The 22,944-nt window shown below is 34.2% G+C and overlaps 1 protein-coding gene across 2 annotated transcripts in view; it reads right to left on the reverse strand.

Moving 5' to 3' along the window:
- Window positions 1-22,944, reverse strand: part of GNAI1 (G protein subunit alpha i1) — a 72,722-nt gene that overhangs the window by 38,335 nt on the left and 11,443 nt on the right. The gene's annotated exons all lie outside the window — the stretch shown is intronic.

Raw genomic sequence — 22,944 nt, forward strand, 5'->3', positions numbered from 1 at the left:
AATGTTAGCGATCCAAGCGCCTTCTACCTTGTTGCTCTGCCATCTTCATGACATGGTTTCCAACTCAGGTGTAGATAATTATTCGTGATTCCACCTGTACATGAATCTTGTAGTCAGTGGGAGGGAGAATAAGTTGGGGAAGTGGAGGAATGTGCTTTCCCATTAAGGGTGCAGCCCAAAAGTTGCAACTATCATTTCCACTCATATCCCCATGACCAGAACCTAGCCTTCTGGTCTCACCTGGCTGTGTGTCCAGAAAACAGATATCAAGGGACACTGGGTATTGGATATTGAGGTATAACCAGAATTCTCCACTGTACTTCACAAGCCTATTTCTTTTCTTTCTTTTGCTGTCTGTTCCACCCTAAAGTTAAAAACTTTTCAAAATGAAATATTATGACAATCAACATATAAAAAATAAAAGAGCTGGGTTCGAGTTTTGTTTTTTATTTTTATTTTTTGGTTTTCCTCCCGAAAACTAAGTTAGATGCCTTGGAAAGACTCAAAACAAGCTATTAAAAAAGGCTACTGAATTAGATAAGTGTGAGACAATGTTAAATAGAGAGAGGGAAAAGGTTTTAAAATTTGAAACTATTCTTCATTCAGATTGTTTTACAGGTACCTTTAATTCTTTCTTGAAACATACAGAAACTAGAAATAAGGAGTCCATTATGAATATGCAAAAAAGTCTGAACTAGACAATCATACTAAAAAAAAAGGGCAGTGATCTTATATCAAAAGATTGCTGAATAAAAGTATATTTATGCATTTTCAACAAGAATATTCAAGGCATGTTTGCACATTTTTTTAGGCATTCTCCTTAAGTTTTTGACAGATAAATTCTAATCCCATCAGTACAGAGAAAACTTCTCCCTGCATATCAACATATTCAAAACATATTCACTCTCTCAATTTTTACCCTCCTCCCAAAACAATTTTTCTAAAATGATTAAATTTGTATCAGCTCATTAGTGCAAACTTCTTAGCATGGCATTCAAAGGATTTTAGGATTTGGACCCAAATGCCTTTTATCTCACCTCTTTTACATACCTGCAACTATTCTCTAGCCATATCCACCTTCAAAATAATCTAATCCACACAGCCACAATTCTAGCATCTTTGTATCAACAACTATGTTAGACAATCAAGTCAAAGGTAAGTAAGTCATGGGTCCTGATTCTAGAAAGATATATTCAGAATATCAAGAGATAGTGAAGGAAATGAACAATTACATTTTTTTCTTTCATTCAAAATATATGTACGAAGTACCCACTGAACTGTAAGCACAACAGCACACACTAAGGACAGAATGACTGGGAATAAGAGCTGTCCTCGGTCTCACAAGAGGGAGGAACAGGTGGCAGGAAACACTTCAGATTGGGTGTAAGGAAAGGCTGCTTTAAAGGAAGTTATTAATACAAGCAGTTTATTGAAAATACCAACACCTGCTACTAATGTATCTTAAAGTATCAGTAATTCTCTGGAAGAACCAAATTAATGAGAAGAAAGTGACAATATAAAAATTTACAGAGAAGTTAATACAAACAAAATGTGTACAAGTGCATATAATTCCCAAGTACAAGAACTACAGCCTTATTATTCTTTTAATTGGTCTACTAACACCTGAAATACCCTCTTTAACCACTTTTTTAGGAAGGACAATGAATGATAAAATGGGTGTATGTTCAGAAAGACGGCATAAAAGACTATAAACTACTGTACTTCATTTGAAGAAAGGCTGACAGAGAGAAGAATGTTAAGGAAAGAAAAAGACTAGGAGAAAACGGAATGTCTGATAAATAGCTGAAGAGCCCTCACACGAGAAGCGAAAATATACTGTGTGACACTCAAGAACATTGAATTAAGATCAATAACGGAAATTACACAGAAGCAAATTAGGCTCAGTAAAAGGAAAAAAAAAAATCTATTAATAATCTGATGCCAAAATCTATAAAATATCATCATCATCTGTCAACAGAATTGTTATCCTCCCCACCCTGCCCAGTTCTCTATTCTTCTATTCTAGGAGTTATATATATGTAGTATCTGGTTGTCACTTTATAGCATTAAGATGTAAGTTAAAAAGAAATGGGGCAACTCCTCATTTCCTACAGTTAACAAACAATACCATACAATTAACATTTTGTTAAGAAGGCAGACAAGTTAGGTGTTTTTACCACGATGGTGGGGGGAGGGGGGCAGACAAGTGAAGGAAGCAGGGAGGAAATGGGGCAAATACAGAATTTAGGATTATACTACTGGAAATCATTAAAATTATTTCTGCTATGCTAATTCATGAAGTTGTGTTAAAATGTAGGTTTCCTATAAAACAACATTAAAAGACTTTGCTAAATTCATACATTCTGACCATAGCCAGTTTCTGCACAGGGTGAAAGTCCCGAGAAGATTAACAAAAGACAAGCCTTCACTGCTTTTTCTCATCAGTTCTCTCCACCAAAAAAGAGTGAGTCTAAAAACGATAAATAACGAGCAGCTTTAAATAAATCTCTGCATGTCTTCACAAAAATTTACACACAGAGACCTAAAGTTTATAAAGAAGAAAACGGGGGAAAAAATTCCTGAGTAAATATCTGGTAAATTGACTTCTTACAAAGAAATAGGGAATTATTTATTAAAAAATGAAGATAAATAATGCATCAAATACCTCATGATTGGCTAGGACATGATAAAATAGGTTGGCAAGTATTGGCATGGCACACTAATCTGAAAAGGTTTATATAAGCAGAAAGGCTGCACATCGTGAGTTATTTAAAAATTTAATCTGATGAACTATAAGAAGAAGAATTATTTGGTCCTAATTTGAGAACACTTCAGTTTCTAGTTAAACCACCTGCTCCAGGACTATGCAACCAGAAACAGTAAACTTCTTAAATGCCAAGTGGATTTTCTTTTTTTCAAAAACTATCTTTATAAAAGCTTTATTATACTTATTATAAGATGTGCTGATTTCAGTGATGTTAAATGTGAAAAATGTATATCATAGAATCAATAAATGTCCCCTTGATTGACTCTCACTAATGTATATAAATGCCAGGTTAGGACTTCCGTTAGGGATTTAACAAACTTCAATTTTAAGAGTAAATAAGAATTAAAAAGCATGAAGATCAACTCTCTATCGATACTTATTAGGAAAATACAAATCAAAACAATAAGATAATATACTATACACCTACTAACATGGCTATAATCAAAAACTCAGATAATAAAGGGTGCAGAATTTCTTCTGGGCTAATAAAAATGCTCTAAAATTAACTATGGTAATGGCAGCCCTGCAATGTGAATATACAAACACTGAATTGTACACTTTAAATGGACAAATTGTATGGTTAGTGAATTATATCTCAATAAAAATATTTTTTAAAGTTAATAATAGTAATCAATAATTATAATTAAAAATATAATTTAAGAACGAGAGATTAAAAGCCTGATTACAGATATTCCATTTATCTCCTACCCATGAAATCATCCTGAAACCTTGACTAACACTTGGTTCCTTGCTCAGATAAGACTAAACCTTTTCTAAACAGAACCTTCATTCTATCTCTCCTTCTCCTGTGTAGCATTTCTGACTACACAGTGTGCTTGCTGAAAACTAGTGACTGTAATTTAAACAGAAGTCCAAAGAGTTTATACCTAGCAGATAACGTGGTGTTTATTATGAGAGAACAATCTATTTCTACTACTTTAGTGAGATTCTAGTACCAGCAAAATATTCCCTCAGGAGGAAATTGTAGCCTGTAACTCTTTAGACTTGTGAAAGTTAAAAGTGTTTAAACCATCCACACAGCCATTTTAGAGCTTCATCAAATAGAACCAAGAGGGTTACCACAGTGGCAAGTGGATGGAAAAAGCCACTCCAAGTGGCAGATGTAGGATGTGAAATCTTCCTAAAACTGTCATCTCTCAAGTCATGATTCTTGCTCCCTATTTTAAATCCAGTAATATTTTAAAAGAGAAAAATTACTTATTAATTCTGACAAATGAAATAGTGAAAATTAAAAGACTCACGAAAAAGACTATGGAAAGATGGTGATGAGAAAACTATTATTTAAAATATTTAAAATAGATAAGATGAAACCAATATAAATCAATACAGAATAAGGATAGAAAAAGCAACAATAAAGAAACAAAAATAAAGCAAAGAACTGGCAACAGAGGAAATGCACAAACTTGTAAACATAAGAAGAGTCAATTTCACTCATTATCAAAAAAACAATTAAAATATTTTTATCCAAACCAGTATGGTAAATTGTAAAAATGGTGTTGGGAGTATGAGTACATTCGCATACTATAACTGACAGTAGAAGTGTTACAACCTTTCAGAGGGCAATAGACAATATATTTCAAAAGCCTTAAAAATACCATAAATCCAAACACTATGATTCTTTTTAGAGTTCTATCCTAAAATATTCATATATTTTAACAGTACAAAAACAGTACAGTCAATGTAAATATCCAGGAATAGGAAGTTCATTAAGCAAATTATGGTACAGCCATATGAACATTTTTATACTAGCATTAAAATTGTGATGGCCATGCCTGAGTCAACATAGAAAAATGTACAGGATACACTATGTGAAAAAAAACAGGCTACGAAAGTGTATAGATAGATTACAACACATATGCATGATACATGTATATAATCAATAGTATTTGGAAGGATATACACCAAATTGTTATTATTCCTTGAGGACAGGATTATGAGTGTTTTTCATTTTCTAACTAGACATCATTTAGGGTAAATTCTTTTTATAATAATCATAGTTTATAATAAAAATAATTTTACAATGGAAAAATAGCATTCAAACCAAATTAATAATATATCAAGTGGGGAGATATAGAAAGAGATGACACATGATGGTTAAAAATAAGTAAGATTGAAAAAGCAAAGAAATATTTAAGAATAAAAATGACCATATAACACAAATTAGAAAATAAGTAGAATATTTTGAAAATTTAGTACAAAAAAGTTATACGTGAAAGGAAATTTAAAACATTATAATGGTAATATAGCTAAGACTATAAATAAGACTGAAAGTGAAAAGTTAAAAATCTAGTAAATTAGATATCCATATACAAAAGAATGAAGCTGGACCCTTAACTTACACCACATACAAAAATTAACTCAAAATGGGTCAAAGGCCTAAATACGAAAGATACAACTATGAGAGTCTTACAAGAAAACACAGAGGGGAAAAAGCTTCAAAGCATTGGATTTGGCAATGCCTTCTTGATATGATACCAAAAGCTCAAGCAACAAAAAGAAAAAAGCTAAATTGGACTTCATCTGAATTTAAAACTTGTATGTGAAAAGACACTAAAAGGAAAATGAAAAGGCAACCCACAGAAAGGGAGACAATATCTTCAAATTATATGTCTGATAAGGCATTTACATCCAGAATATATACAGTACTCCTACAATTCAACAACAAAAAGATAACCCAATTAAAGAATGCACAAATGACTTGAATAGACATTTCTCAAAAGAAGATACATAAATGGCCAATAAGTACATGAAAACACGTTCTACATCACTAATCATTAGGAAAACGCAAATCAAAACTGCCATGGGATACCGTAACCTCACACCCATTAGGATGACTACTATCAGAAAGACTAAAAAGTTATTGAGAAGGATGTGGAGAAATCGAAACCCTCGTGCACTACTGACGGGAATATGAAATGGCACAGACACTATGGAAAATAGTATGGCAGTTTTAAATTAAAAATAGAATTTTTTATTCTCAAAAATGAAAATTAAAAATAGAATAATCATATGATCCAGCAATTCCACTTCTGGGTATATACCCAAAAGAAATGAAAGCAAAGTCTCAAAGAGATTGATACACCCATATTCACAGCATTATTCACAGCAGACAAAAGATGGAAACTAAAATGTGTATCAGTGGATGAATGGATAAACAAACTCTGGTATATACACACAATGGAATATTACACAGCCTTAAAAAGGAAGGAAATTCTGATACATGAGATATAAAGAGTAGTCGAATTCACAGAGACAGAAAGTAGAATGGTGGCTGCCAGGGGCTGGAAGTAGGGAGTTATTGTCTAATGGTAGAGTTTCAGTTGGGATGATGTGAAAGTTCCAATGACAGTGGTGATGGTTGAACAACAATGTGAATATATTTAATGCCACTGAACTGTATACTTAAAAATGGTTGAAATGGTAAAATTTATGTTATGTGTATTTTACCACAATAGAAAAAAAGAAAAGTGTATCTGGTGTTTATGTAAAGATAGGTTATTACCTACAAATTCTGTTTGTGTGTTTATGGGGCACATTAAAATTATTTGCTACAAAAGGGGGCATTGGGTCTGATAAGGATGGGAACCATTGCTCTAGGGCCAGTAAAATATGGACCTGTTTTCCTTTGCCAGACATCTGACTTCATCTTCAATTCAGAAACCCAGACCTCTATCTCAAGTACAGAAAAGAGATGCTAATTCCATATGCCCGTTGATACACATTACAGACATTTCCCACACAATGCCAAGCACTGCAAGCGCAAACTTTCTTCTCTTCCTTCCATCCATCCAAGTGCAGTACTCAGAGGCAGGATACTCACCAGTCAGAGATATGGAATGACAAAGGTCATCCTTACATTACCTGTGAGGCCGGACAAGGGTCAACTCCAAATTTCTTTCCAATACCAAGAAGTCTATGAAACTATCAATGGTTCTCAGATGACTTTAGGTTATGGAACACTTTAATAAATAGAAACCCGTTAACCCACTCACTCTCACGGATTGTTTATGGTGATGTCATCCTCCTTGTCAGATCTCAAAGGCAACATGATGCCCTAGGTGATATACCCCAATGATGACAATAAACCTGTCATGACAACCTTTATGGACCTTGTCAACTTATAAACCTGAAGACTAAAAAGGAAAGAGCAGCTGGAACCTGCTTGGGGAACTCCAGCAAATCACTTTAAAGAACCACAGGTATATGTTTTATAGAGTATTTTTTTTTTATAGAAAAAGATCCATTTCCTAACCAATTTTATTAGAAAGAGTGTGTGTGATAGGGGGGAATGAAACTAACTTTTTAAGTATATGTATTATTGTCAAAACTCCCACATAGTTTAAAAGGACTAGAACTAAATGATAATATGCAGAGTTAAAGAAACAAAATTAAAATGAAAACTCAATGAGTAATCATAAAGTCAACCTAGAATACTAAATATAAACATTCAAGTATTCACAATGGGATCATCTGTGAGACTCTCCGCGCCCTCCAACAGTGCTCTACACACAATCATTTACAGTCAAGTAAATGCAAAATGAATCTCTACTATTAATTTTATAAGAACAATGCACAAAGAAAAATGATCTAAATAACACTATCTCTTTTTTTCGTATCTGGAAGTTCTGTTTTCTCCAATAAGTTATCATCCAATTCCACTTTCTGAAAGATCTGCATTTCTATGATCACTCTTTTATCACAATTACTTGTTTCTACCTAATGTTTCCCATGTAAACACGAGAGCTCCCACAGAAGGAGCTGAATACTTTCATCCTTACCTGCTCAGTGCCTATCATAATGTCTAGTGAACTACAGCAGTAAGCACCATTTCTGTCTTTGTTAATGCATAAAAATGGCCACCTTTATAGTTCTTACTAAGTGACAAGCACTATGCTACTCATTTTGCATTCATTTTTTTTCAGAAATCTTAATAAGCATTGTGTTATGACCATGTTATACTATAAATGATAAAACTGAGGCTTAACAAAATTTAAAGAAATTGCCCCAAGGTCACACCATTTGTAATCAAAGAGCCAAGGATCAAAGGTTTCTATTAATTTACCTTCTCTGTCTTTAATTGAGTAAAGTACAAAGTAATGAAGGTCAAAAGGAATGACACTGTCCCAATGATACAGTAACTGTTATGGAGATATTTTCGTATTTACTTTGATATTTTGATTATATCTATGATTTATTTTACTTCCAAATCAGAAAATTAGGTGTGAGATTCCCAAACTGCATTTGTTCTTTTGGGATTGATAATATGACCTGCTTAACAGTACTTTAGTTTTTAAAAAGTACTATAGTGAAAAATACCTGCAGCTATAGAACAATTTAGCTCAAAGAACTAACTAGTAATGAAATATTTGAAAGAGAAGGTAAAAATAAATGCATGACATATTCAATTTCACAACAGACAGAAAAAATGTTCTGCTCAAACTATTAAACTGAAAAATACTGTCATTAAAATAATTTATCAAGTATCTCCTTCCATTTAAATCACTGAAATGGTATATGAAGTATTAATGTTTTATATAAACATAGTTTTATTTTTATACAGAATAGTGCACAAAACTGCATAGTCATTTTTCCATTAGCAGATTCATGATGGAATGTAAACAGCATTTTAAATGACAGAAAGAGAACGAATAAGAGTGACTCTAATGCAACAGATCTGTAGATGTGAGGTGAGTTTGTGAAAAGACAAAATCACTCAGCAAGAAAGGACTTGCAAAGGTCATCTAGTAGCTCCGTTAGCCTTTGGGAGCATTATAAGACTATGCCATTACTGAAAGATGAAAATCTGTTATTTTTAGACTTTAGAGGAGAGGGAAAAAATCCAACTTCCTCTAAAAAGTCATTCCAGAGACAGTATCTAGAATCATAAAATTCCTATTTATACTCAATACAAATCCTTAAATAGTCCGGCTTAAATCCATTTCCTTTTGTTTGGTCTTTGTGGAATGTGCAAAACAGTTGACCATTATAATACATTTCTCTTCTGGGGGGACAAATGCACCATCTTTAGCAGTTCTCATAGCCTTTATTTTCTAACCTGTTATAAATCCTTTTTTCTGATGCCTCACCATTACTCTTATAAGACCAAGTGCAGAAGTAGGTTGTCCTCTAATGTTCTGAAAATGTCAACCAGCTATTATTAAGTCATTGTCCTTGTTTCTCCAATTTCTGGTATCTTTGTAAAGTCATCCAGTGAAAGCAGAGACATCACGAGACTGTTAGAGAAGAGATAGGCAAGGAGGAGTGGGAAAATTAGGTAAGCATAAAATCAATTTCCGATCATTTTGAAGACAACTCATTAAAGGAAAATTGTGAGCACATAGAAAGAAAACAAGGACATGAGGAAATAGCACTGAAAAAGGTTCACTGAAAAAGGTTAGTCTGGTTTTGATAAGATTATTAGAAGAAAAAGACATGACTACATCTGAGACTTGGAGTAGCTTAACTTCAGCATGACTTTTAACTATATATCCCACAATATTCTTGTGCTTAATAGAAGAATACAATGTTAGACTCTAGATCATGTTGGTGGGTTTGTATTTGGTATCTACTTAAAGAATGCTGATTAATGAATTACTATCAGTGTGTGAATAACATACTATAAATTGCATACTTTAATCATGAGGTCGGCAAAAAGATAGAAGGAAAACTACTATCTCTAAATATCTCAAAATTCAGTAATAATGGGCTAAACCAAATTATCTTCACATATGTTCAAATGGATATAAAATACAGAACTTAGCTTCAAAAGGTCCATTTCTCAAATATGTTACTGATTTGCACTAAGTAGTTATTTAATGAATTTCAGTGGAATATAATTAAAGTGTCAACGGTGAAGAATTTGCAACACACAAAACAGTGATAGAGAATCTACCTTAAACAGATCCTGTTACAGCAGGACACGTAAAGATCAAGCAAGGTCTAAATATGCGCTGTTGTACAAATATCAGGACTTTGCTAATAAGTATGGGCTCACCCACAGAAGGGTTACTAGGATGGCAAAAGTGTCTGGAGGGTAATGAGATAAACATAATTACAGAACTAAAATTACTTAATCTAAATAAAAGAGTGAGGGGTTCTAGGGTGGAAAGCATTCTGTTTTTCAAACATCTAAAACTTTTTCAGATGCTCTATAAAAGAGAACTGACACATAGACACCCAGGGGGGAATGAACACAAGGGCCACAGAGACAAGCGCAATTGAGATGTGTCAGCCTCCCTTAAGTGGTCTCAGCAAGTCAGCTCTCAGTATCCCTTGAAGTTGTAGCTGGTAATTGACCACAATCCTTAAAATAAATCCAGCCTCGCAGTTCTTTTTTGAGTTTAATAAAGACTTTGTGGGAAAACAAGGAATAAAATTGACATCAAACCATGCATACCAGCAACCTAACAACACTACCACACACATCCACTCTTCCCATTTCTCTTCACTGAAAGTCACCTCGACTCTCTTCTATTCTCTTCTTACATGATGTCTCAAGAACAACCATGCTTAGCCACATCAAATCCTAGTACATGTGGCTGAATAAGTACCATTTATTATTTCCTCAGGTATTTTAAACATTTCTACCCTAACCTCTAGAAGGTGTTCAAAGTATTCCTTCAACCCAAGAAGGGTTTTTCTTTCTAGGTGGAGAGATTTCCCACTGCTACTGAAATAGTAGCTCCAAGAGTAAAACCTCTTTGAAAACATGAAGCTGAAGAGAAGTCCACTGATTGTGCTTATGCATCACCAACCCCGGAAGATGCAGCATAGTTATTTTTCTGCTGTTATATTGTATTAACCTGGGCATCCAGGTATGTACCCTCAGTTTGAGATGCATGAGTAGAGAATCTGTTTCCTCATGTATAAAATGAGTATAATAATATAAACTTTCTCAGCAAGTTGCTGTAGGACTTAATAAAATACCTTAAAGAGCCAGGCAAACTACCTGGCACATTAGCAGACACTCAATGACTACCAAGAAAATAAGCTATGTATAGATCCCTTAAGACACAGCCTCGCAAATGGTTAAGCATTGTATAAGCAGCTGTTAATAAATAAAACAATTGAGCACCTTTCCAGTGACTTTCGACCACACTTTACAATTCCATGATCCAGTAGAAATGTTGTGGGGATAATTTCACCTTTTTGAAAGGTAGGATGTATTCAGGAATAAACATAGCCCGCCTTAACAAATAATATTATAGATTAACTTGTAGTTTTAAATTTAACTTTATAAGAACCAGAGAGTTAATTCTGCAGAGCCATAATGCACTTCTAAAAACATATGACATTTAAAGAAATTCTTTCTTGTTGACACAAACATAATTAAGGAGTGGAAAATGTCACTAGCATGCCCAGTGGTAAATAGTTGACATTCTTAAACTCTCGTTCTCTAAATCAATGTCTTCTAACAGACTGCTCTTTTATCACCAAAGCTGTACTCAATTAACTTCTCAAATACTTCAAATACAGGATGTTGCTGATTTAAGATCTAATTTCCTTCTCAACATAAACGATCTCCAACCAAGTAAATATGTGCCTTCAGAATGTAGCCACGATTTCTCCCAACGCTCATTATCTGACCAGTAAAACAATATCTAACAAAGTTGTGAGAATCAAATGAGGTAATAATGCACCAGTGTTTTATAAACTGCAAAGTACTATATATGTATGAGCTTCTCTCAAATGGTATCCTTGGAACACTAACATTATGAAGAACGCCAAAAGGTGTTCTGTGAATACCAGGCTACATAAGCTGTGTACTATACTTTCTTTTTAAGGATTCACAATGAAGATTAGCATATTAAAGATTCAGAAGTATCCCACATTAAAAAGCCTGTTAAATTTAACTCAGCACTTCTTAGATGTAATTAACCGGGGAGCCATTTTACTTGATTTTTAGAAATCCAGTGTTCCAGAGAAAATGATTTTGAAGATATATTGAATAATATAAACTATTATGTTAGCTATCAAAATATTACTTCTGAAAAATAGTTTTTCTAAATTAAAAGAACATAAAAATATACTTCCTGCCTTCCTTAGGAAATATTTGAATTGTTTTACCAAGATATCTTTAAAAGATTTTCACATTGCTTTCAAAAATATAATGTGCTATATAATAATTCAAGGTAGTATTATTCTTCTTAAAAGTATTAATTGGTGAAATCACTCCAGATAATACACTGGCAAATAACTTGAAGCCTTTGATTTGCAAATGGATATATGTTTAAAATGTAATGAAAATCTTTGAAGGCCAAAAGGGGCTAGAAGCTGTTTGATCAGTTTCCAAACTCTGATTTATACTGATTTCCTCGTGGACACTTATTACATGAAGAGAATACCAGAGTTGATCCTACTTATGCAAACCACCTATCTAAAACACAAACTTCAGCATAGCAGTCCTTGTCTTACAGAGTTACAGACTTTTTTTTTTAACTTGAAAAAGTTCTTAATAATCACCTGGTTCATTCCTCTTTTTCGTAATCAAACTGAGGTCCAGAGAAGTACAGAGAGGATGGGCTCTGTGCACTGTTTTATCTTAATCTACGTTTTGCTGACTGTCACATATTCACATCATGTGCAAACAGTTCTAATGCTCCCACCACCGCATTCTAAAGAAAAAATTGTCTGCAGTGAGCTAACCTAAAAGAGGGGCTAGCTATAATTTGTAAAAGTCACTCATGGGTTATTGGTGAATCATTTAAAAGAGAAGCAGTCATCTTCCAGAGAGGTTGCAGGGAAATGATCTGCAATAGAGCTGCCTCTAAACACAGATCTATGAAGCAAAGTGACAAAAGGGATTCATTTATTTACTGATGGTTAATGAGTGATCCAAGCAACTCAGGGAGGTCAACATTAACTTTCAGGTAATGAGCATCTCGCTTGTAACCAGCACTTGACACATATCTAATCCTCACAACAATCCCTATAAAACAGATATTTTATGCTAATTTCACAGATGAGGAGATTCAGTCCTCCAGAAATTTAGAAATGTGCCATGGTCACTTCACCAGTTAAAGTGTTGAAGTTGAGATTCAAACTGAATTCTGCCTTCTAGAAGACTAGAATCTTTTAACACAGAAAAGGGAAAGAGAAAATCTACCATGAGATAACCACAACGAAAGATATGGCCATCCAAATAGGAAATAAAGCACATTTCAAAATGTTAATGCTAGCTGAAAAAGAAGACAGTAAATAGAAATGTCTCAAGTGCCTGCTATGAACCACCCACTGAGTATACTGCTTGAACCTGAGCTGTGGTCATCCAGGATTTAGGCTTTTCTAGACATTCAGAAGACGACATTTCAAACGAAATAGGGAAGTGAGGAGGAGTCAATCCACACAGTCTGGCTCAAAAAAAAAGAAACAGACTCAGAGCTATGGTTCTTGGCATGGTGTCACTCAACCGAGCACGTCTGGACTTGGGCCAGAACAGGACACAAGGGCACTGCAATAAACGAGCAAGGAAAACCTAAAAAGAACTGTTTCACAAAAGTCTCTGTGGGACTGTGAGAAGACAAGGCACCAGAACTTATGCCAGCAGCTGTGGTCAAGGACAGTACTCTAAAGTTGACACGGGAAACATCACAAGAGACTTGGTGAGGACATGAGACAGATGCAGCAAACTCAAGCCTGGACACTAGCAGTCCCAGCATGTCTGAAGTGGACAGTGAGCAGTGGCAGAAGCGAGGCCACTGCTAAGATCAACAGCTTCAGAGGACATCATCACTGTGAGTCACAGCAAGAGTGGAGGAAAATGATGGGAGTCCATGTGGAAGCCAAGGGCAAACACAGCTGGGAGATTCTCCCTGACAAATCCCAGGATGGATGGAAAGGGATGGATTTCCTGGGGCTGGCAAGAGTAGCGTGGTGCTTACTGAGAAAAGAGTGTTCCTCCATTTGCACTGTGACTTTTTATTTAAAGGTCATACTATTTGGTAAAGGAAAATTTAAATATCTAGAAACGTTAAATATTAACATACTGATTAAGTATGCAAACCTCATTAAGAGTTTTAGAAACAGAAAGAAAAAATTTCATTTCAGTACTCAAAAGACCTCCTTTAGAATAAGTGTACTTATGACATATACTTGGAGGTAGTTTCACCTTACAGAAGGACATCTTAAATCTCTCGATCACCACTAGATCTGGGGTACAAGAACCTTTTCTTATCTTTTCACTTCTTCCAACAGATGCATGGCACATCATAAGCACACAATAAATGCTTACTGAATACCACAAATTTAAAATGGGAAAAGTACTTGGGAGAATTATGTAAATGAACAACATGGCATCCTCCGCAACTAAGGCCTGCTCCAACAGCTCTTTCTTTTTAATGTCGCCAAGAAAAGGGGCAGATTTGCCTGCTCATATGTACATTAGCTTTCTAATAGTCTGCTCAGTGTCACACTAAATTTTTTTCCCTTAAATATCTACCTGCATACTCTGCTATCATTCTTTCCGGAATGCCATTGCTACTTAAAATTTCAAAACCTCAATTATAATCACTGATCTTTAATAATAAAGACACCAGCCTACTCACTGACTTTGACACCTTAATGACTAAGAGAGCAAAGTCTTGAAAACTAGTCTACGTAAAATACATTTAAGAAGGTAAGCACATAGAAGTTTTTGTTTAACCGTGATGAAATCATCTGATTTCAGAATAAAAACAATACCCCTAAGACCAAATTCTGAAATCACTAAAACCTTTAACTATTACAGACCCGGCATGCATCAAAAAAAAAAAAATTATTTTAATATCTTAGACATGTATTAATAAAAATATAAAATTAGAAATTATTTGAAATTGGTAATACTATAAAATAAAATTGTTTCCTTTTTTAATGGAAAAACAATTCAGTTATAATTAAAATATCTAAAAAACAAAATAATTCATGTGTTTGATTAGTATCAACTCTGAATGGTTTGTCCTTATTCCTGTAAGGAGACTCTATTAAAAGCATTAAACTTTTCCTTTTACCAAGAAAAGCTCAATAATTCAAAAGTTGCATAATCCCACTTACTGAGTCAATAATTTTGAAAAATCTCTGGTTAGAAATACATTTATAGCCAATCCACTTAAAAATGAGTTCAAGAGCAGATTAAAAAGGGAATAAAGAATAACAGATATATTATTTTATTTTTTCATAACATATAAAAGGTATTTTTGCTGCAGTAGTATCTCATTAGAGAGGAAAATATATTTCATTTAAAAATAACCTATTTTTAAAATGCATTGTATCTAAAAGCAATTAATTACTTTTGTGGAAAAAAATATTATATCTGTGATCTAGTAAGTGTAAATCCAAGTCTTTCACAATTAGACTTCTGGGGCATAGACCAGAAAACTGCTGTTGAGGCCAAAGCTTGAAGTTTTTGGAATCATTCTAAATGTTTCAGGAACAGAAAGAAATGATTTCACTTCGGTACTCAAAAGCCCTCTTTTGGAATAAGAATACTTATACACTTGAAGGGGAGTTTCACCTTACAGAAGGGTACCTTAAATCTCTCACTCACCACTAGATCAGGGGTACAAGAACCTCCTCTTCCCTGGTCTTCTTTCACTTCTCCAACGGATGCACGGCGCATGATAAGCACACAGTAGGTGCTTACGAATATAAGAAATTAATTTAAGACAAGAGAAAAGTATCTTAAGACAATCATCAAAATCATTCTAAATTCTTGCCACTTGGAGGAAATACCATTTTCAAAAGCTATTTTACAGTTTTCTCTTAAATGTAAAACATACGCATCATTTGCTTTACTATAAATAAAGGAAACAATCCTAAATGTAATAATCGAGCTATGTTATTTGTCAACCATGAACCTAAATAAAGTTATTCTAGTAAAGAATATAAATTATGGTAGAAGCTTGTTTATCTAAGAAGTATCCAAATAAAAATCAAACGCCCCAGATAACTTCAGTCTAGAATTAATGTATACACGAGAGTTCACAGAATGGGGGTCGGTCGCCCTATCCCTGCCCCGCTTTCCAGGGCAAACCCTCAAGATTTGGGGGAAGATCAGGGCTTTATTTCAAAGTCTCTATGCACTGAGTTCAATCCTAGTTTACCATATCAAATATAAAATTCACCATATTCGCAGAAGCTTAAAAATATACTCTCTTAACAGAACATTTATAATCCAGAACTCAATTAAACATTATAACCACAAAAGTAACAATTAAAGATGCACTTCTCCACCTTCCTAAAAAAATCAGTTTAGTAAGTATATAAACATGATTTCCAGAGACTTCGATAAGTTGACTGCCTGAAATATTTCTAGAAGTTATACTAAAGGAAACAAAATAGAAGTCACAAAAGATTAGGAAATCTAGACAATCTTCTAAATACAAGACAAAAATATTACTTTCGGTTCACGAAAAACTTTTTCCTCTGCTTCTTGGCTGTGGCACCAAGGATGTATCTCTTTTTGAAGGCTTCTGGAGTAAAGCTTCTAGGACCATAGTTCAGAATATTAAGACCATTAACTGAAATGGTCCCTCCTCAGAAATACTCCTTTGTACATTTACAATATTTTAGCATTTTGGATGGAACGAGCATCCTATCCAAGGCACCTCTGACTTGTTTATTAATCATCTCTATGTTTTTCTCATACAGTATCAGGGCAAAAATACCCCCAACCTATCTCTGAATAACTTGTAGAAACAAAAATGGTTTTAATTCCAATTTGACAATTAGACATCACTCTTCAAATATACTTATAAAGTTATTAATACAAGCATCAGCTATATAACTTACCAATTTTTAAGGAATTAGATGATATTTACAAGATCCGGCCTGGCCACTTTCTAGTTGTATATCCTTGGGCAAATTAAGAACCTAAGTCTCAAAATCTTACTTTGTAACATGACATTAATATTACCTTCCTTAGTTCTAGAAAATTTAAAGAAATAGGGTCCATGAAAAAGAAATGGGAGAGGTAATGAAAGTAGAAAGAAAAACTTAAATATAAAAGTAGAGAAATCAATTCAAAACAAACAGATCGACCTAATATTCTCGTTTTGTGCCTTTGAGTAGCTGAAGGGCTGAATAGTTAACAGCTCTGAACTTGAAACTGCCTCCCTGCATAAGTTCAAATTCGACCTCCAGCATTTATCTTTCCCATAAATAATATTTCCTTTTGCTTTATTTTGCCACTAAACTCCTTGAGGGCAGGATCTACGTTTGTTTGGACCCACACACTTGACACAGCCCATAGCAGATAGTAAGTAGCTAAGGCAGTGTTTATTGAATGCTATCTGCATTTAGGTGCAGAGATACATTTTTTTTTCACATAGAAAATCAGGCTACTGTGGTGGGAACACTACTGAGCCTTATGATTCATGATACTGCAGATGATGCCACAATGACACATTTATTCCAATCAAAGTGGAAACACCACAGGAATGAAGAGTTTCGCAATAATTCAGTTAGAGAAAGGGGATGAGAGAATTGAGACATTTTATGGTATTTGGTACCATATGGTATTTGGTACTACAGAAACACCAAATGCAAAAGTAGTGTGTACCTCATTCATACTACAATCAGCACAGAGCAACAAATGTTAATGAAAACGGTACAGTTTGTAATTTGTTTTGTTTGTAAGTTTTTGGCTTTCTGGTTGCTTAGGAATAAGAAATGTATGATTTTTACATCTAATTATGTGCTTGCATAATTATATATATTTAAGTGATATTGCAATATAGTTAAATTGATATTAGGAACCGATAAGTACTGTTTCTTCTTTATTAAGGATCCCGATATTATTTAATTTTGATAAAAACTGTCCCAAACTCTACCCATAAACATACCAGGGCAAGACTGGAAATGGATGAGGATGGAAGGGTATTCCTTGAAAGAAAAACAGCATGAACAAGGATATCAAGATGGGAAAGCAAAGGAAGTACTCAGAGGTACAAGGGATAGCATGAGAACTGTGGAAAGACAGGGTGGAAGCCAAACCACAGAGGCTCTTGAAAGGGTACTAACAGGGTGATATTCTGTAAATAATCGAAAGACTTAAGACTTCTAGTTACTTTGATAAGATCGGAGTTGTCATTCAGGAGGATTAATTTAGAAGTAAGAATGGAAAGTGTGAAGGTAAGAAGACCAGGTAGGAGGCTATTACAATAGGTGAATGTATGTGAAAACTGAAAAAAAGATAATGGATGAGGTAAGGGAAATGAGAGTACAAGGCTTGAGAAATAATTAGATGTGAAAGCACAGAAAAATAAGATCTGAAATTGGCATGAATTAGCCTATGATAACAAAACTTCTGTTTACTTATGAAATGTTTCAGTCTTACAAAATATGTAGAAAATAAGGGGACCTCTGTGTGTCCAGTGTCCTGGTTAAGAATTAAAGCAGTAAGCACCCTGATACTTCTCTCCCTCTTCCAATTCTCTCTCTCTCATCTCAGAAACAAGCAGCACTTTGAATTTGCTGTTTATCCTCCTCATGTATTTTATACTTTTGCTATGTATGTGGGGAAAGCAAACATTTGATGAAAGAAATCTGTACACATAAGCCTTAAAACAGATCAAACATTTTACCCAGTAATTCAAGGAAACAATCAGGAATACAAGCACATATGCATAAAATATGACCATTCCAGATTCTAAAACTGGAAGATCTCAATTTTCAACATTATTGTGACTAATAACTTATGACAAATCTATAAAATGGATTATTATGTAGCCATCAAACTTGAGATTTACAAAAAATGTTTAATAATAGGTAAACATTTAAGCCAAAAAAAGTACAGTTACATACACACACACGATCATGTCAACTATTTAAAATATACACAATAAACTCAAAAAGTTTATCCCAAATGTCCGAAGTGCACACATACTTTATAATTAGAGAATCAACATTTGAAAATAATACTAGAACAAAAGAGAACAGTAACTATATTTTCTTCCCATGCTCTACATAACTAAGGATATTCAAGTCACACTGAGATATTAGTAATTCTTATATCAGTCTCAAGACTGAACAACCTAAAACATATGAGACAATGAACATATACATTACCACTGAAGGAATAGTTTAATAAAAAGTTATTTCTTTGTTAAAAAGATAATAAACTATTTTCCGACACTGAATATACAAAGGATTTGGGGGGGAAAAAAACAGTCCGACAGCCCTTTCCCTGGCTTTTCTGAGGAGCAGGCTCACCAATCCTGCACTATTCTCCAACCAAAGCGGCCTGAACCAAAGAGGGGTGAGTACTTGACCAAAAGGAAGCCCAATTTTCACCTGCCAAAGGCCTGGGGCAAAAGTTGAGATGGGCTGATTTTGGAAAACTAATTAAGAGTTTGAGGCAGTGCTGTGAACTGAGCTTTAGCTCATTAAGTGAGGAAACAAAAAGGCTGATGAAAATCACTGCAGCAATACCAGGCAGCTCCAGAACCAAAGGTACCTACCTGCTTGGTTCTCGACCCACTAGCTTCAAAGAGTATCAGCCTCAGGTCTCCCTGAGTCTTCTGGGTAATAATGCCCTCCTGGCTAGGGTTAGCTTGAGGACTATCTTCCTAGCACGGAGAGAGCCCTACCTAAAAACAGAAGGGTTCTTCACACACTTATTATTTACCATATCTGCCAACACAGATGCCAATTAATTTCTATAAGAGAATGATATGTAAACATTAAATATAAAATTAGAGAAACAGCTAGAATGGAAGAAAAACACTTTTCGAATATTTTATGCCCAAGAAAGTTGCAGAATGTGTCATTTATAAAATCTCTATACTGAAGTTTTAACAGTAGATTCCATTAAAGTATAAAACAATCTTGGATCCATATTCTATAATTCACTATTAGTAAAAAAATGCATTCAGAAGAGTACTATAATAACATAAATGCTTTGATTGAATGCTTCAGTTTAAGGCACACACATATCAAAGTTTAGAAACTTAATAGTAAACTAAACTTTAAAATGCAACAAATGTAAATGAGATATACCTTATTAAAAACCAACATTCCTTCAATCACAGACTACATATATGGAGGGAAAATGACAAGTAAGTTACATCTCTATATTCTTACTTAAAATGTTTTATCGAATAAGCTGGCTATCTTGGTTACAAATTTATCCATGTAATACACATTAATTAAAATTATCAAACTAAAAACCTAATCTTAACTTTTAGAAATCCAGATATAACATTACGCCAAATGATTTCTAGACTACTAATTCTAAAAATACTAAAATTTAACTTTCGACTTATTCCCCCATGTGTACAGATCCACTGTAGAAATTCCTCATGGCATTTTCTACCTTCATTCATAAAAAATTAAGTTGCTTATCTAACAGATTCATTCTGATTCTTGAATTTTCTAATATTTTATTTTGGCTTTTTAAAATAACATTTGCTCACTGATGAACAAAAACATCCACATACCTAAAATTCAAAATCTATACAAGTCTGTGAATTATAAAGCATTAAATCTTACTGATTCTCCAAAGATTGCCACTCTTAAGAGTCTGTTAAGAGTTTCATATTTTTCAAAATCATTGTTTTTATACTAGTTACTTTTATATTAGAGCATAACTTATTTCAGATGTGACCGCTAAAACTACAATGGACCACATTTCTTGGTTGATAACTTTTCAGAATATTAGTTCTGAAACACTAAACGTCACCATGTGCACAATATAAATTACTATACAGCTCATTACTCATTCTTTGCTCTAAAAGTTTCAGAATAGCTCTTGGCAAAAAACAATAAAATTCAACCTGATATATAAAATGCAATCATCCAAAACAAAGCTACAATGATGGACTACAAAGGCATACTAAGACAAAAGGGCAAGATAAGAAACCCAGAACCTATCTTGTGTTCTTAAACTTCTAACTAAACTAGCCAAAATAACCATATTGTTTTCATCTAATGGTTATATGCTTAAAGAACATTTTTTTTTACTTTAATTAAAATCAGCTTCCCAAAGATTGTTTCATTCCTAGATACCTAGATAATGCAGGCCATAGGGTTGGCATTCTATAAATATTAGTAGAATACATTTCATAAGAACCAGATGTCATAACTAAGCCCAAGCCACAAATGATTACTACAATGAAAGCACAAATTATAAAACATTTATGCTATATTTAATCACAAAATATTCCATTTTGCAAAATGTTTTTTTAATAATGTATATATCATTTGCATTTGTTGCATTTTAAAGGTTTAGTTTATATACATTTCTAAAACTTGACATGTGTGTGCCTTAAACTGAAACATTGTCAGAGAATTTCTGTTCTTATAGTAATCTTCTGAATATATTTCTTCTACTAATAACAGATTCCAGAACACAGATCCAAGGTTGTTTCATACTTTAATGCAATCTACTGTTACAACTTCAGTATAGAGACGTACAAATGACAAAATATTTCACATTTTGTAGGTATGTTAGTAAATATTAACATGAAGGACATTTACTAAGATCAGAATTCCTTTTAAAGGCAATGGTAATTCTGTTGTACATGCATATAGATTAGAACTGAGGTTATATAAAAATAGCATGATCACTTATTTCAAGTCCAATTACTACAAAAAGTGAGTTTGCAATCTCTTCTTATTTACTTCTGACAAAGGAAATTCATCATGAATATTACCAGATGAAAACGTTCATAAAACATTATTATAAGATCACATTCAATCTGACCTGAATAATATCAAAAGAAATGCACATTAAAAATTCTTGCTAAGTACAGAGAAGATTCGTTATCACTAATTACAGTTTTTGATTACTCACCAGAAAGCACGTTTCCATGCAAGATAATATTAAATAGTTTTTCTCAAAATGCACTATAAAACAAGACTCCATTTTAACATTATAAGTTTAACTATAATAATAATGTGACAGGCATTATAAATGTGTGCATACATATATGTAAATGTATAAAAATGAGTGGTTACTTCATGCAAGGCACTGTTTTAAATTCTTTATCAATAAGGCTACAGGAGGCTTCATGAATGTAGCAAAGATGGGGTAAGTATTGCTCATGAAATGGATAAATGGAAAAATGCCAGGAAGATTGCCTACCCTAGGACTAGACTGTGGATCAGCAGCAAAAGCATCATCCCCTAAGAGCTTGTGAGAAATGCAGACCCTCAGGCCCCACCCCGGACCCAATGAATGAGAATCTCCGATTCCAACTTATTTCTATACATATGAAAGTTTAAGAGTTGCTTCAGGAAAATAAGGTGAGGACACATGGAGCTGCAATATCATACAATAAGGACAACTGTGAAAACAACCTAATTGAGAGCAGAAATTTAAAGACAAAAGAGAATGTAATGCAAGGAATACTTTGAAAATTACTAATGTGTTTTTTTTATCCTTTGCACTTACATGAATAATGGGAGAAGAGGCAGATAGGCTACATTAATGACATCCACATAGAAATGGATGATTACAAATAGCTTACTCTCCAGGTATTACATGGTAGAGACCATAAACCTGGCAGCCACTGGGTAATCAGTGGCCTGGTAGAAACTGCAGAAGACAGAGATAAGAAAGGTAGGAAGTCACCACTATCCTGATCTCCTCTTTGGGCCAATGTTTCAGAGGTGAATGGTACATCAAAGAAGATGAAGAGATTGCTAAAGCCGGAGAGTCCTAGTTGGATCCTGGGAGAAGAAAGTCGTCTAAGCAGCAATACATCCAAGCAGCCTGGTGGAGAGTGTCGCTAAGCAGAAGGAACACCTGAATTCATCTCGCCACAGCACCCTGACAACACTGCAGAATGGATGCAACATATCATTTCCACATGCTTAAAGTGACTAGAGAAGGCAGAGCACTCAAGATATCAAAGAGCTTGGCCATCACATATTGGCTCTGCAGCAAAAGGCTGCCAGGAAAAACAGAGATTAAGAAGTCCACAGCATCCACGAGAGACAAAGGAGAGTCAAGACAGCATGAGAGATTGGCCTAGCTATGACCAAAATGAGACACAATGGACCAAGATGAATATTCACACTTAAGCAGTGGATACCAGCAGACGAGAAATAAACTGGTTGTCAGGTACAAGGGCACAACGGAAGTCAATGAGGATGCCCAGCACAACACCTGGAGAACTCCTCCACTGCTCAAGCACTCACTGGCTTTTGCACAGGCACGCTCTTCCGCTCTCCCTCTCTTT

Source organism: Pteropus medius, unplaced genomic scaffold, assembly GCF_902729225.1.
Source record: "Pteropus medius unplaced genomic scaffold, Ma_sr-lr_union100, whole genome shotgun sequence".
In the NCBI taxonomy this organism is placed as follows: domain Eukaryota; kingdom Metazoa; phylum Chordata; class Mammalia; order Chiroptera; family Pteropodidae; genus Pteropus; species Pteropus medius.